Source organism: Nicotiana tabacum, chromosome 13 (assembly GCF_000715075.1).
Source record: "Nicotiana tabacum cultivar K326 chromosome 13, ASM71507v2, whole genome shotgun sequence".
NCBI classification, from domain to species: Eukaryota; Viridiplantae; Streptophyta; class Magnoliopsida; order Solanales; family Solanaceae; genus Nicotiana; species Nicotiana tabacum.
In genome coordinates, this window is record NC_134092.1 from 97,432,366 (window position 1) to 97,447,128 (window position 14,763).

Genomic DNA, 14,763 nt, shown 5'->3' on the forward strand with positions numbered 1-14,763 from the left:
TCTAGCAAATCCCAAGAAATCCATTAGCTCCTTCACAGATTTAGTAATTGGCCACCACTGGACAACTGCTATCTTCTTAGGAGCAGTGGAATATCCCTTCTGCTGAGATAAAATGGCCAAAATACTCTACTCTTCTAGCCCCAAAAGAGCAATTATACTTCTTGACAAATAATTTGTGTTGAACCAATAAATTAAAAGTGATTCTCAAATGTTGCTAGTGTTCTTCAAAGATGCTTCTCTACACCAGTATATCATAAAAAAAATACCAAGATGAACTTCCTAAGATAGTCCTTGGATACATGGTTCATAAGACTTTGTAAACTTGAGGGGGCATTAGTAAGGCCAAATGGCATTACGAAGTACTCAAAATGACCAGAGTGAGTTGTACAAGCAGTCTTCTGAACATCTTCTTGCCATTCTTATATGATGATAGCCTGACCTCAAATCCAACTTTGAATAAATCTTGGATCTACCTAGCTCATCCAACAATTCCTCTATGATTGGAACTGGAAACTTGTCCTTGACTGTCATTTTGTTAAGTGCTCAGTAGTCAACACATAGTCTCCAAGAGCCATCCTTCTTCCCTATACCAATACCATAAGTGAAGCATAAGGACTAGAACTGGGATGCATTATGCCTTAGTTCAACATCTTCTTAACCAACAGCTCTATGATATTCTTTTGGCTTGAAGAATGCATATATGGCCTAGCATTCACTGGATTCCTACCTTGTTGCAGTGGGATTTTATGATAAAAAATTCCTCTAAAAGGGAAAAGTTCTTTTGAATCAGAAAATAGCCGATGATACTCATCAGTAAGAGTTAAGATATGAGGACGAGTTTCTCTAGATCCTTCTACAACTTCCTCCTCTATTGATAACACCCTGCTCATGAACAATTGGCTACCTGTTTGAGCCAATTTATATAGCCTCTTAGCCTCCACTGTCCTGGTCCCCTTCCTTGATACATAAATCCTAAAGTTAATTTCTGGAAACTCAGCTGGAAATCACCAAGAGGTAAAAGGCACTGTACACCTACGAACATATCACATGACCCAAGTGACAATAACAAGAAATCAACAGTGACATTATCCAAGTGAAACCATCAGCAACATTAACTGATTGATTGCATAAAATACTTCAGCTTCCTAGCTAGCTCATAGTCAATAAAATTATGTGACCTACCATGATCAACCAAGATACTCAAGGGCCTACTTTCAGAATATCTTGTCACCCTCAAGGTATGGGAACCTGGAACCCCGTTCAGTGCATGAATAGAGATCTCACAAGTTTTCTCCTACTATTCCTCAAGATCTGCTTCTACCACTTCTTGCTCTACTAGTTCCTTCTCTACGATTGGCTCAGGATCCTCATTAACTTCCAATAAATACAATTGTTTGGAAGTGTTACACTTGTGACCAACGACAAACTTTTCATCACAAAAGAAGCATAACCCCTTTTGCCTTTTCTCACTCATCTCAGCCGGAGTAAGTTTCCTGGTGATACTCCTATTTAAATTGACAATAAGGTCATTCTTACTGATTCTCTTCTCATCTGAATGTTGTACCCTTGGGCACTGAACTATAAGAGCCTCCTCTAGAATGAGATGACCCTCAACTAAATAAGCCTTAGTTACTTTCAACTGAGCCATAAGCTGAGCTTTAGTATTTCTGGCCAACTGATATGTTTGGGGCAAGAATAAGGCCTGTAGTTCTTGATTGTGAAGCCAATCTCAGATTTTAGGCCAGTGATAAAGGAAGTAATTGCATATTCAGGAAGAATGACTAGCCTAGTCATTTCAAACTCTCTCTAATTATCTTCTACTAGCCTTGTTCGCTCAATCAACTTAATTTCAGCCATAGGGTCTGCATACTCATACCCAAACCCATCCATCAATGCATACACATACTCTTCCCAGGACGGATAAGGTAAATGAGGTCTACTTCTGTCACGACCCCAAAATCCCACCTTATATAGTCGTGATGACACCTAGTCACTAGATAAGCCTAACACATGATGAGATGTAACAAAATTAACCAACTTAATTGTATAAGCAATAAATTGATAAATAAAATAACGTAGCTAAAATCGAACAATTGTTATACAACTCCAAAACCGGTAGTACAGTGTCATAAACTCTACTGAAATACACTAGAAACTCTAAGTACAATACTGCTTTAAAATGAAGATAAATAGTAGTAAAGATAATATTGGGAGGTGACTCCGAGGCCCGTGAGCGTCAAGCAGGTATACCTTGAAGTCTCCAGCCGTGAAGACACAACTCTCAAAACCAACACGATTCGAAGATACCTGAATCTGCACAAAAATGTGCAGAAGCGTAGCATAAGTACACCATAGCAGTACCCAGTAAGTATCAAGACTAACCTCAGTGGAGTAGTGATGAGGTAAGTCGAGACACTCACTAGATAAAACAACCTGTACAAGATATTAACATAAAGCTAGCAATGGAAAGAACATCAATGTAAGGCTAACAACAGAGAGATTATAATATAAAACCAATAATGGAATAATAGAAGCACAAATGGCAACAAGAAGTAAACGCGTAATAAAGCAACAACATTATCAGAAAATAGATGAAACACGAATGAACTCAATTAAGGAAACAAATGACAATTCAAGTAATCAAATCATTCCCAACGCATGACTTGCAACAAAAACTACCCCGAGGCACCACTCCTCGTAACCACAAATCATAAGCCACAATTTTAAATCTTACACGCATAGCACCTCGTGCCCACATTATCGATCATCTTCACACTTAAAATTTCACATGCTACCATGTACATTGTATCCGTGTCAAATACCAAATAAAATATTAGAGATATTTATTTAAATACAATAAGGCATAATAACAATCTTGAATAAAGTAATGCGTCAAATGAGATAATGAGTTTATTTTAGAAATCAAATAAATTAAAATAAAGTACAATTTATATAAAATAGAGTATCAAATGAGTTTAGTTTAGAAATCAATAAAGTAAAGTAAAGTAACGTTTTAAAATAAAGTAAAATATCAGATAAGTTAACGAATAATATATAGACCTAGTTAAAGTAAAGCGTGATAACAATTTTGAGTAAAGTGAAACATCAAATAAGGTAATGAGTTTAATTTGAGAACCCAATTAAAGTAAAATGTGATAACCATTTAAGATAGTAAAGCACCGAGTGAGATAACAGATTCTATCTTACGAGTCACATAAAATAAAGCATGTTAATAATTATTTTATTTAAAACCATTATGTTGCTAACAACTCAACAGAATATCAGATAGTGACTCCACGCATGTAAAATCATTTTGATAATCAACTCACCAAGTAACAACGGAGGCACAAATTGGCACATTAAAATAGCACAACAAACCGCATAGAATGCATGACTCACACAAGAAGTCACAATTGTTCCAACATAAGAATAACAACAGATAACAAAATACAAGTGAAATGATCTAAGGAAAAACAATGACCGTTCAATCAATGAGCCTTCCGACATAGAATGTACGATAAGAATCACAACCGAGGTACCGCACCTCATAATCATATTTCACAAGTCACAATCACAATCTTCCTTATATCACCGCGTGAGCCTTGCATTTATTTTAAAAATATATTTTTTCAAAATAGCTACACGCATTTTAGCCCCCTTATCTCACCGCGTAGCTTCAAGTAATTCCCTTACTAGCAACACGCGTATAAATCCAACTTTATTTCACCGCATGAGTTTCAATACCCACCCTTATATCGTCGCATGCGTATCGATATCACAATACAGTAATCAACTCGCACCACACGTGCCCATATGCCACAACATTATCAAAATTAATAATACTAATGTTGCCATAATTCATAGCCCACGACTCAATCATAATATGTACAAGAATCTCAATAACAATAAAATGAATGAGGAACAACTCAACAAGGAAAGATATCCCAATAATCAATAACTTCAGCCATAATGTGTCAATAGCTTTCACAACTACAACCTCAATAACTCAACAATGAAGGTATTCCCATGAAATGACAACTTCTAATTAAGGCATAACATAAGCTTAACAATGAAAGAGATAGCATGAAATAGAAGCTATAACTAAATGCATGAGAGTAACTCAACAATGGAGAGAATAACATGTAACATCAACTAAAAATAAATGTATATAAGAGTAACCTTGACAATGAAAACTAGAGCATGTATTAACAACTTCTATTACGGCATGTAAGACTAAACTTGACAATGAAAGATAAAACAAATAATAATAACTTCAACCAAGTGCTTATAAGTAGCCTAAAAGTCTAAACATGTCAAGTACCACATATAAGCCCGTGTACACACTCGTCACCTCGTGTACACGTCTTTCACATAGTTCAAATAGTATAATCAACCCAAATCCTAAGGGGTATCCCCTCCCCCTCCACAAAGTTAGGCAAGATACTTACTTTAATTAGGCCATATCGATACTAAAAAAAGCTTTTCCTTTAAAAGTTCACCTTCGCTCGGCTCAAATCTAGCCAAAAATGACTAAATAATATCGAATAATGAAGAGAAACCAATTTTAATTAATAAAACTATGATCTATATACAATTTCTCAAAAGTCAACCCCGAGACCGCCCGGTCAAAACTCAAGTCCAAGGGTAAATCTCGACTACTCATAACCCCACGAGTACATATATGTATTTTATTTTCAAATCCAAGTCCAATTCGACTCTCAAATCTCAAATTTTCATTTTCAAAAATATAGACAAAATTTCCCAAAATTTCTCTTAGATTCTCATGAATTTAATATTAAGTCTCATATATAATCATGTAATATAATTGAAAATTGATCAAAGTCACTTATCCAATTGTTTGGTATGAAAATCGCTCCACAAAATCGCTGCCCACCGAGTCTAAGGCTCAAAAAGTGATAAAATGAAGCTAAGTCCCGAAATACTCAACTATAAACAAGCTGCAAATGTCGCATTGCGACTTGGGGTTCGCAAATGCGAACCCTTCAAATACCGAGAAATGATCGCAAAAGAGACCACTGGCCAACACTGAAGAAGTTGCAAAAGCGACAAAAAAGTTTGCAAAAGCGAACCTGATAGACACCGCAAATGTGAGAAAAAGGTCGCAAATGCAGCCTGCCCAGCCTCCAGCTCCCACTGCAAAAGAGATCTATAAGTTCGCAAATGCGAACACAATAGTTCCACCCCAACCTCGCAAATGCGAACCAAATCTTGCATTTGCGAGACCTGAAGCACCTGACCAAAAACCAGCAAAGCTTAAATTCTTTCAAACACTCTGAAACGCATTTGAAACTCACCCGAGCCCCCGGGGCTCCAAACCAAATATCTACCCATAAGTACATAAATATCATACAAACCCGCTCGTGCGATCAAAATACCACTATAACTTCCGAAACCACAAATCGGACACCAAAACACATGAAAATCCCAATGAACTTCAAGAACTTCTAAAAACACAACCACGCGTCCGAGTCCTATCAAACCAACTCGGAATGACACCAAATTTTGCAGACAAGTAACAAATGACAAAACAGACCTATTTCAAGTCCCGAAACCAAAATTCTAACCCGATAGCCATAAAGTCAAACCATGGTTAAACATAAGAAATTCTAAACTTTTAAATTGCCAACTTTCGGCATAACAAATCAAATCAACCTAGGGACCTATGAATTCAATTCCGGGCGTACGACCAAGTCTAAAATTACCGTACGAGCCTAACGGAACTATCAAAACTCCGATCCGAGATCAAATATACTAAAAGTCAAACTTGGTCAACTCTTCCAACTTTAAGTTTCTAAAATGAGAATCACTCTTCCAAATCAATCCCGGACCACTCGAAAACTATAATCAACGATATACGCAAGTGGTGATACACCATATGAAGCTATTCATGACCTCAAACTATTGAACAAAGTGAAATTGCTCAAAACGACCGGTCGGGTCATTACATTTTCTTCCACTTAAACATACGTTCGTCCTGGAACGTGCCAAGAGTCGTCCTAAAGCCATCAAATCACTGTATAACCTTCTCGTGCACATACCCGTGGGTGATCCCACGTCACCCCAATCCATATAAGCCTGGCAACACTACCTAGCTGATGATCCTTACTTCAACCTTATCCCATAAACCTTAGAGTCAAAGTTTCAATATCTGGAATCCATTACAAGACCCGATTCTCACATCTATACACTATATAAGTATGAACAAGCCTAATCAAGACATAGTCGTAACCCAAAATGTAATCACATGATATACCACATAACTAAGATACTCATCACAGCAGCTTCCGACCACAATAGATTCTCAATGACCAGCTCGGTTCCGGTAACAAACCTCATATAAAACAAAACCTCATTCTAAACCTTCGTACACTGCCAATGATGGAGGAAAAACGCATAAAATCATAACCACTCGTCAGATGAATAAATCATAGAGCTTTCTCACCCGATCAGAACTGTCACGACCCAATTTCCCTTATAGGTCGTGATGACGCCCAACGCCGCCGCTAGGCAAGCCAACAGTGAATTAGCCGTGTATTCATTTTGTTTTAAAATCTCAAGGTAGTTGATTTTTATTTATTAAATAAGTGATAAGTGAAAAATTTAATAAAGTAAAGAGAAAACTAATAAAAAATCAATTGTAGTGAAATAAATGCTCAAAAGCCATGGAGTCTACTAGCATGTTTCCAAGACATGGTGTCACAAGTGTATGAACGACTAGTAGAATATACAAAATACTAAGCTACTATCTAAAATAGGGTAGACAGAAAATAAATACAAAAGAGAGACTCCGGGTGCTGCAGGACGGACTCAGAAAGTAGCTCAACACTATGCCTCAGGGTAATGGGGGTGCGCGCCTGAATGGACACCAGATGCACCTCCCTTAGATCCTGCATGATGAGTGCAGAAGTGTAGCGTGAGTACATAAAAAATATGTACCCATGCATTTGTGACTCTAGGTTCTAGGATATGTTTAGATTTCGTTGATCGGTGTTATATTACTCTACTTCAGACATTTAACGTTATCATTGTTAATATTTTTGTTTTCAATTGTTAAAATTGGTAAATTTTTTGTTTCACGCCGGCTTGCCTAGCAAGTAGATGTTAGGTGCCATCATGACCCTGAAGTTGGGATTCCGGGTCGCGACAAGTTGGTACCCAATGATGGAAAGAGAATCAAATGAGAGGACTATCTCGCAAGCTTAACTGATACCACCATGAAGCGCAATGCTATGAACCCCTCACGCTAGGAGGAATAAACACACGAAATAAGCACAAGGGATCATATCCCAACATAACCCCGCTGCGATGCATGACCCAATCCAGACACCGGTCCACATGGATTACATAGAGCCACGAGGCTCACAATCAATAACCATATGCATATCTTCAACAACACGCGAAGTACATGGCCATAACCATGGAGATACAAACATCACTCTATACCTTAACAGAAAGACCATAACCAAGACGCAGTCAACCATGCAATACCCCTATAGCTATCTCGCTTGGTTTTTGCCACAAATCCCAAACATAATCGCATTATGTGTGTAGTTAGTCAACAATATCACAACTGCTTGTAGCATAAGAGAGTAACTCAAGGAACACATCAGAATACAAATAAGATCAACTCTAACCGGGGATGCCACTCTAAAAAATAGTTATATTGAGTAAACAAATCTGACCCGATGTAAACACACACATTCTTGTTTAGACATACAAGAGGCCTCCAAATCAATTCCGACCCCCCCCCCCAAAATAGGTAGATAACCTCTGAAAAGCCCACGATAACCTATCCATAGCACATACAATCAGTCGTCAACCTCTTAACATACCTTCACTGTTCACAACCATGGAATAATCTCCCTCAAAGAACCCTATTGGTCCTCAAATCCCTAGAATACCAGAATCTCCATACCCGATCCCGACTACACTACTCAAATGACTAACACATTCCTCATACATGATCGTCCCACAAGAAATACTTCCATAATTCTTTCGTATCACATAGAAAAATCTGAACATCAGTAGTCGATCAACTAGGTGATTACCGTAATACTAGTCAAGCATCCGCAAGTCGAAACACAATGCGCCTTCTGATGTACGCACCCTTCTTAGGTGGTATCAAATAATGCTAGCATTTTTCTGAACATCTAAAATCTTCCCTGCTATCTAGAACTCACGACCTCATACAAGAGAAAGTCATAACATGCAACATATAAGAGAAAGTCATAACATGCAACATATTCCTTATGTCGGTAGCAGACATCCGGCCCAAGCCGTGGTCGACGCCATCAAGAACTCTTCGAAATCTATCCGCACATAACCAAGCCATTAAAACTAAATTTCCCCAACTTAACTAAATCACGCAAGCCGTCAAACCTAAGAGTATTGTCACAAAACACCGGTAAAGCATCACCAAACCAAAGTAACCATTAGCCTTTATTGCTATGCTGACCCAACACTACCAAGATGACTCATTCATTCGAATCCTCTTCGACTTGTCTTCAGGTTAACACTTTTACATGCCAATACTCTATGATCCTAAACCAAAGCTCATGGCAAGAGATCCTAGCACGAACCACGTCGTCTGAAAGACCATAAATCGATGTATTTCCTCTGAAGCACCCAATAATGCCGATACCCACTCTGAAGAGACCTTCTATGAGTCTGAAGCTATTTCTCTAACCTCTCTGATACTGAAATGTAGAGTTAATAATGATACAAAAATACTGCAAGTCTCAACACTATCCCATGCAAATTTCATATTTTAGCCATATACAATTCCGGGGAACCCTCCAATACCACATATACACCTTAGACCAGAACTAATATAACACATGACCATGCAATCTGATCGTCGAAAGCAGACTCCCCTACTTGGCGCAAATCCATAAGACAACATCCGATGATCCACAATATCAACCTTCTTAAGCTCGTATAGCACCAATCATAAGATACCTCAAATCATCTACTAAACACATATCCATCATCATGACAGTCAAACCCGCCTCCTCAAGTGCCTTGAATGATAATATGTATCTTCCAATGAATAGAAGTCACATACAATACACTAAACCTCTAATACCACCGGCACGCCTCAAATTAGCATTCTCTCAAAACCCTACCATGATCATAACGACTAGGAAATCATTTAAATCCTCACAAGTTTGTACTCACCTACTAGATACAAGAACCCGCTGCATCCCATACATGAACAACTGAAGGATCTACCAACAAATATGCGTCCTCAATCTAGACAACACCTTGAGACAATGATCGAGCATCCATGGCCCCCTCGTATCCCATCCGCAGTATCTCAAACCGGCATTGCTAATACCGAGTGCGCAACATCATATACGGGCGAATGTGAAGGAATATAAGATATACGCTTCAAGCTGAATCAATGCCGCATGATAAGAAATGAAAGAAGTGGAATTTCCTAATAGTTCCGTAGCCTCTCGAAGATAAGTACAGACGTCTCTGTACCGATCCGCAAGACCCTACTGAACTTGCTTATAACCCTACCTAGAGATCTTATACTAGCATGTCAAGACCCCAAAATCTCACATTAGGTAGTCGTGATGGCACCTAGTCTCTAAGACTAGGTAATCCTAACACATGATGAGATGTAACAAAATTAATCAACTTAATTTTATAGCAATAAACTGATAAATGAAATAACGTAACTAAAACCGAACAATTGTTAAACAACCCCAAAATAGGTAGTACAGAGTCATAAACTCTACTAAAATACACTAGAATCTCTAAGTACAATACTGCTTTGAAATAAAGATAAACAGTAGTAAAGATAATACCGGGAGGTGACTCCGAGGCCTCTGAGCGTCAAGTAGGTATACCTTGAAGTATCCAGCCACAGACACAACTTTCAAAAACAACACGATCCGAAGATACCTGGATCTGCACAAAAATGTGTAGAATCATAGCATGAGTACACCATAACGGTACCCAATAAGTATCTAGACTAACTTCGGTGGAGTAGTGACGAGGTAAGTCGAGTCACTCACTAGACAAAAACACCTGTGCAAGATATTAACATAAAGCTAGCAATGGAAAGAACATCAATGTAAGGCTAACAGCGGAAAGATTTGTCACGACCCAACTGGAAGGTCATGACTAGCACCCAGGCCATACTTGCCGAGCACCAACGTACATTTTATCTAACCTTCCTTATTATCTTTAAGGGCCGACAAGATCAATATAAATGGTAGACATGGATCATGAAAATCTAACAATGAAAGATAATGTCATGAACATACATAACATGGGACGACAAGACTGTCAAGAAACTATATATAAGGTACGAGTTACCATGAGTCGACACCTGTCTATGAGCCTCTAAAGGAACATAAGTTCTACAACATTGCCGAAACAGGGCCCCGACATACCCATAATGTCTATAACAAAAATGCATACCAAGACCACGGCAAGTCCGGAGAAGGGATCTCGCCAATAACCGCTGAACTAGACAGCCTACTGTGGTGGGGGAGTTGCATCTACCCATTTATCAGGACCTGCAGCACGACATGCAGTGTCCATAAATAAAAGGGACGTCAGTACGAATAAAGTACTGAGTATGTAAGGCAGGAAAGCATAAGTAAGAATAGTAATGTAAACAGGGATAGGGAATATACAACCCGTGACATCTGGGTACCTCTGAGGGCTACTGATATGAAACACATGATATATACATATATATACACATAAACTTTTAAAACATATGCCTTTGTGGGCATCACAATCATCATATCGTACCTGGCCGTAATAGGCTCGGTAAAACGTACTCGGCCATCATAGGTCTCGGTAGAATCATACCCGGCCACGTGGAGCTCGGTAAAACCCAACTGATCAGTGGTTGCACAATAGATACCGTACCCGGCCGACTATAGCGCGGCTCGGTAGAGTAAAATAGATACATATATATGATGCATGCTGGACTCATTGGAATCACATTTTGAACCTTTCGGAGTGACGTAAGGTCGGTATCCTTCGTACATGTTATTAGGATTAACTCTTCATCAAGAATCTTATAAGAATCAGGAACTACCAACAACATTGATAATATAAGAATAAGAGAAGTAACATCAATATCAATCGTTTCATAAGAAGGGCAGCAATGTAACTACTGCTAGCTTCTAAGAGTAGAGTATCTTTGGGAGCTCGTTCAATACATTATGTACAATCGGAGTCGTGCAAAAGGATGAAGGGGATAGCCTCACATACCTTGTATATACTGTCCAACCTCAAGCTATGCAAATGTCACGACTCCTTAGTCTACAATAAGACAAATGACACTATCATTATCGTTTAAGCATCGTAACTATTATGTATCGACCACAACCTATTTTACGATGAAACGGACAGCACCTCCCCTATTTATATGACTTCCCACAAGTCAATACAATCACCAAACAGCCCAAACAACATCATTAATAATCATATTGAGCCTCCAAAACAGTCCACCAACCAACAACATTACTACCAAGCCTTTCAATATATATTTCACAAGTTCTAGCTTCAACGACTTAGCTGCAACTTGGATAATCTTAAATATATATAGAGTAAGAGGTTCCTTACCTTTAAACAGAAAGAACAACTCCAATTTGACCTTAATTTTCCACGAAATATCCCTTCAATTCTGCCACAAGAACAAGGAAGCGAAACTAGCAATTAATTCGGGTTTTTCGGCACTAGAATTACTTTAGAAGACTTGAAATCACCTAGGGTTGATATTAAAATCTTGAAGGTGTATTTACAGGACATAAAACACTTAAAACAACCTCCCACACGAGCTGGAACAACACAAAAATCAGCAACAACAAGAAGAACAAGAAACTTACTAGCGCCACGGGATTTCCGACATTTGATTTGTGTTGTTTGCCCTTTGTTTGGGTCATGGATCATGAGAGAACCTTGAGAGACTGTTTTTAGGGTTATAAGGTCTGAATATCCCGAAAAATAATGACTTAAAACGGGGTTGAGGTATCTTATATATGTCCATATGTCTTAAACCGCCTTTGTGGGCCCCATAGAGAGTAGCTTGGCGCACTCTCGCGAAAACGCAAATATCTCTCTATTCCGAGATCGTATCAATGAACGGTTTAATGCGTTGGAAACTAGACTCATAGATATTCAATTTGATAGGTAGATAACTCCATAATTCCAAGCACATTTGGAGAAAAATGCAGTAACATTTGACCTAAAGTTTAAGTAAAATTATAAACCTAAGTTGCGACAACTTTTATCGACTTTTGTTTCATAACTCGCTTGACTTCAAGACTTATGATACGGATATTATATAATTCAAATACATTAAAACAAGACCTCTTGGGACAATTAATCACCTCTAGTGTTACCCGAAAATACGGGTTATAACATCCTTGATTCGTTTAACTTCAAATACTTGTTAACCGCTCTTATACACCCTTGTATCATTTAATACCAATAGGATTAACTTCTTATCATCTCAAAGATAATCTCTTCTTAGATTTACGTCGACTAACTTACGGCGTGATCTATGGTATGCGAATTTGGGTTGTAACACCCTCTCCCGCTTAGGAACATTCGTCCTCGAATGTAAGGGTTTATGGGGTGTCTAACTCATTGTGGATTCCGACGGAGATTTCCGGCTGAGTTTCCCCTATAAAATGGACACTAGCCAAACTTGCAAGCAGTTAAACCTAACCTATGGCCTTACAAGACTATACAAAACATTATGGATATGTACATTATCTGCATATTACCATTTTGTATTAAAAAAAAAAGTATTCACAAGCTATTGCTTACCTTATAGAGCCGTTCCACCTTATAATGCATCCTTCTTTCCCCCGGCATCCTCGTTATCTTCACTCTGGAATAGGTAAGGGTATTTAGACTTCATCTCCTCTTCTGCTTCCCATGTCATTTCTTCTATATTCTTGTTCCTCCATAATACTTTGACGGAAGCTACATTCTTTATTCTCAGCTTGCGGACTTGTCGATCTAATATAGCCACTGGCACTTCATCATATGATAGATCCTCTGTAACTTGTACATCTTTGATAGGGACGACCCGAGAAGGGTCTCCAATACATTTCCTCAACATAGATACATGGAATACCGGGTGTACAAATTCCAATTCGGATGGCAATTCTAACTCATAAGCAACCTGTCCAATTCGTCAAAGAATTTTGTACGGCCCAATATACCGCGGACTCAACTTAACCTTCTTCCCAAAACGCATAACACCCTTCATCGGCGAGATCTTCAGGAAAACCCAATCACCAACCTCAAATTCCAAATCACGACGTCGGGCATTGGAATAAGACTTTTGCCTGCTTTGTGCCGTCCTCAGTCGCTCTTGTATCACTTTCACCTTCTCAATGGCTTGGTGAATCAAATCTTGCCCATATAATTCTTTCTCACCGACTTCGAACCATCTAACTGGTGATCTACATCTCCTCACGTACAGTGCCTCATATGGGGCCATTTTAATACCGGAATAGTAGCTATTATTGTAGGCAAATTCTATAAGTGCCAGATGGTCATCCCAATTCCCCTTGAAATCTAGAACATATGCTCGTAGCATATCTTCAAGCATCTGAATGGTACGTTCAGCCTGTCCGTCGGTCTGCGGATGGAATGCAGTGCTGAGATTTACTTGTATGCCTAAACCTTTCTGAAAAGACCTCCAAAAGTTAGCCGTAAAATAGATACCGGCACACCATGAAGCCTAACAATCTCCTTGATATACAACTTCGCATAATCTTCAGCCGTGTAAGTTGTCTTAACTGGCAGAAAATGGGCAGATTTTGTAAGTCGATGAACTATCACCCAGATGGAGTCAAACTTATGATAAGAGCGAGGTAATCCAATAATGAAGTCCATATTAATCACCTCCCATTTCCAGGGCGGAATCTCTATATTCTGAATCAATCCACTGGGTTTCTGATGCTCGATCTTTACTTGTTGACAATTAGGACACTGAGCTACAAATTCTGCAATAGACTCCTTCATGTTATCCCACAAATACTGCTCCTTAACGTCATGATACATCTTTGTCGAGCCGGGATGGATAGAATATCGGGACTGATGAATCTCAATCATAATCTTCTCTCACAACCCTGCCACACTAGGCACACATAATCGGCCCTGGTATCTCAGTGTCCCATCTCCTCCGATCTTGAAAGCTGTAATCTTACACTGCTGAATTCCCTCTCTCAATCTTACTAAGGTAGGATCTTCATATTGCCGTGCTTTTACCTCGGCTACCAAAGATGATTCTGCTGTATTCTGTACAGTAACACCTCCGTCATCAGAGTCCAACAATCTGATTCTCATATTGGCCAGCTGGTGAAGCTCTTTGGTCAACCCTTGTTTACCTATCTCAATATGTATTAAGCTTCCCATTGACTTACGGCTGAGAGCGTCTGCCACAACATTAGCTTTACCGGGATGGTACAATATCTCGACATCGTAGTCTTTCAGTAATTCAAGCCACCTACGCTGCCTCAAATTCAACTCCTTCTGCTTGAAGATGTATTGTAAACTCTTGTGATCTGTGTAGATGTCAACATGGACGCCATATAAGTAGTGCCGCCATATCTTCAAAGCATATATTACTGCAGCCAATTCCAAATCATGAGTCGGGTAATTCTTTTCATGCTTCTTCAATTGTCTTGATACATAAGCAATCACCTTCCCACGTTGCATCAATACGCACCCCAAACCTATACCTGAGGCATC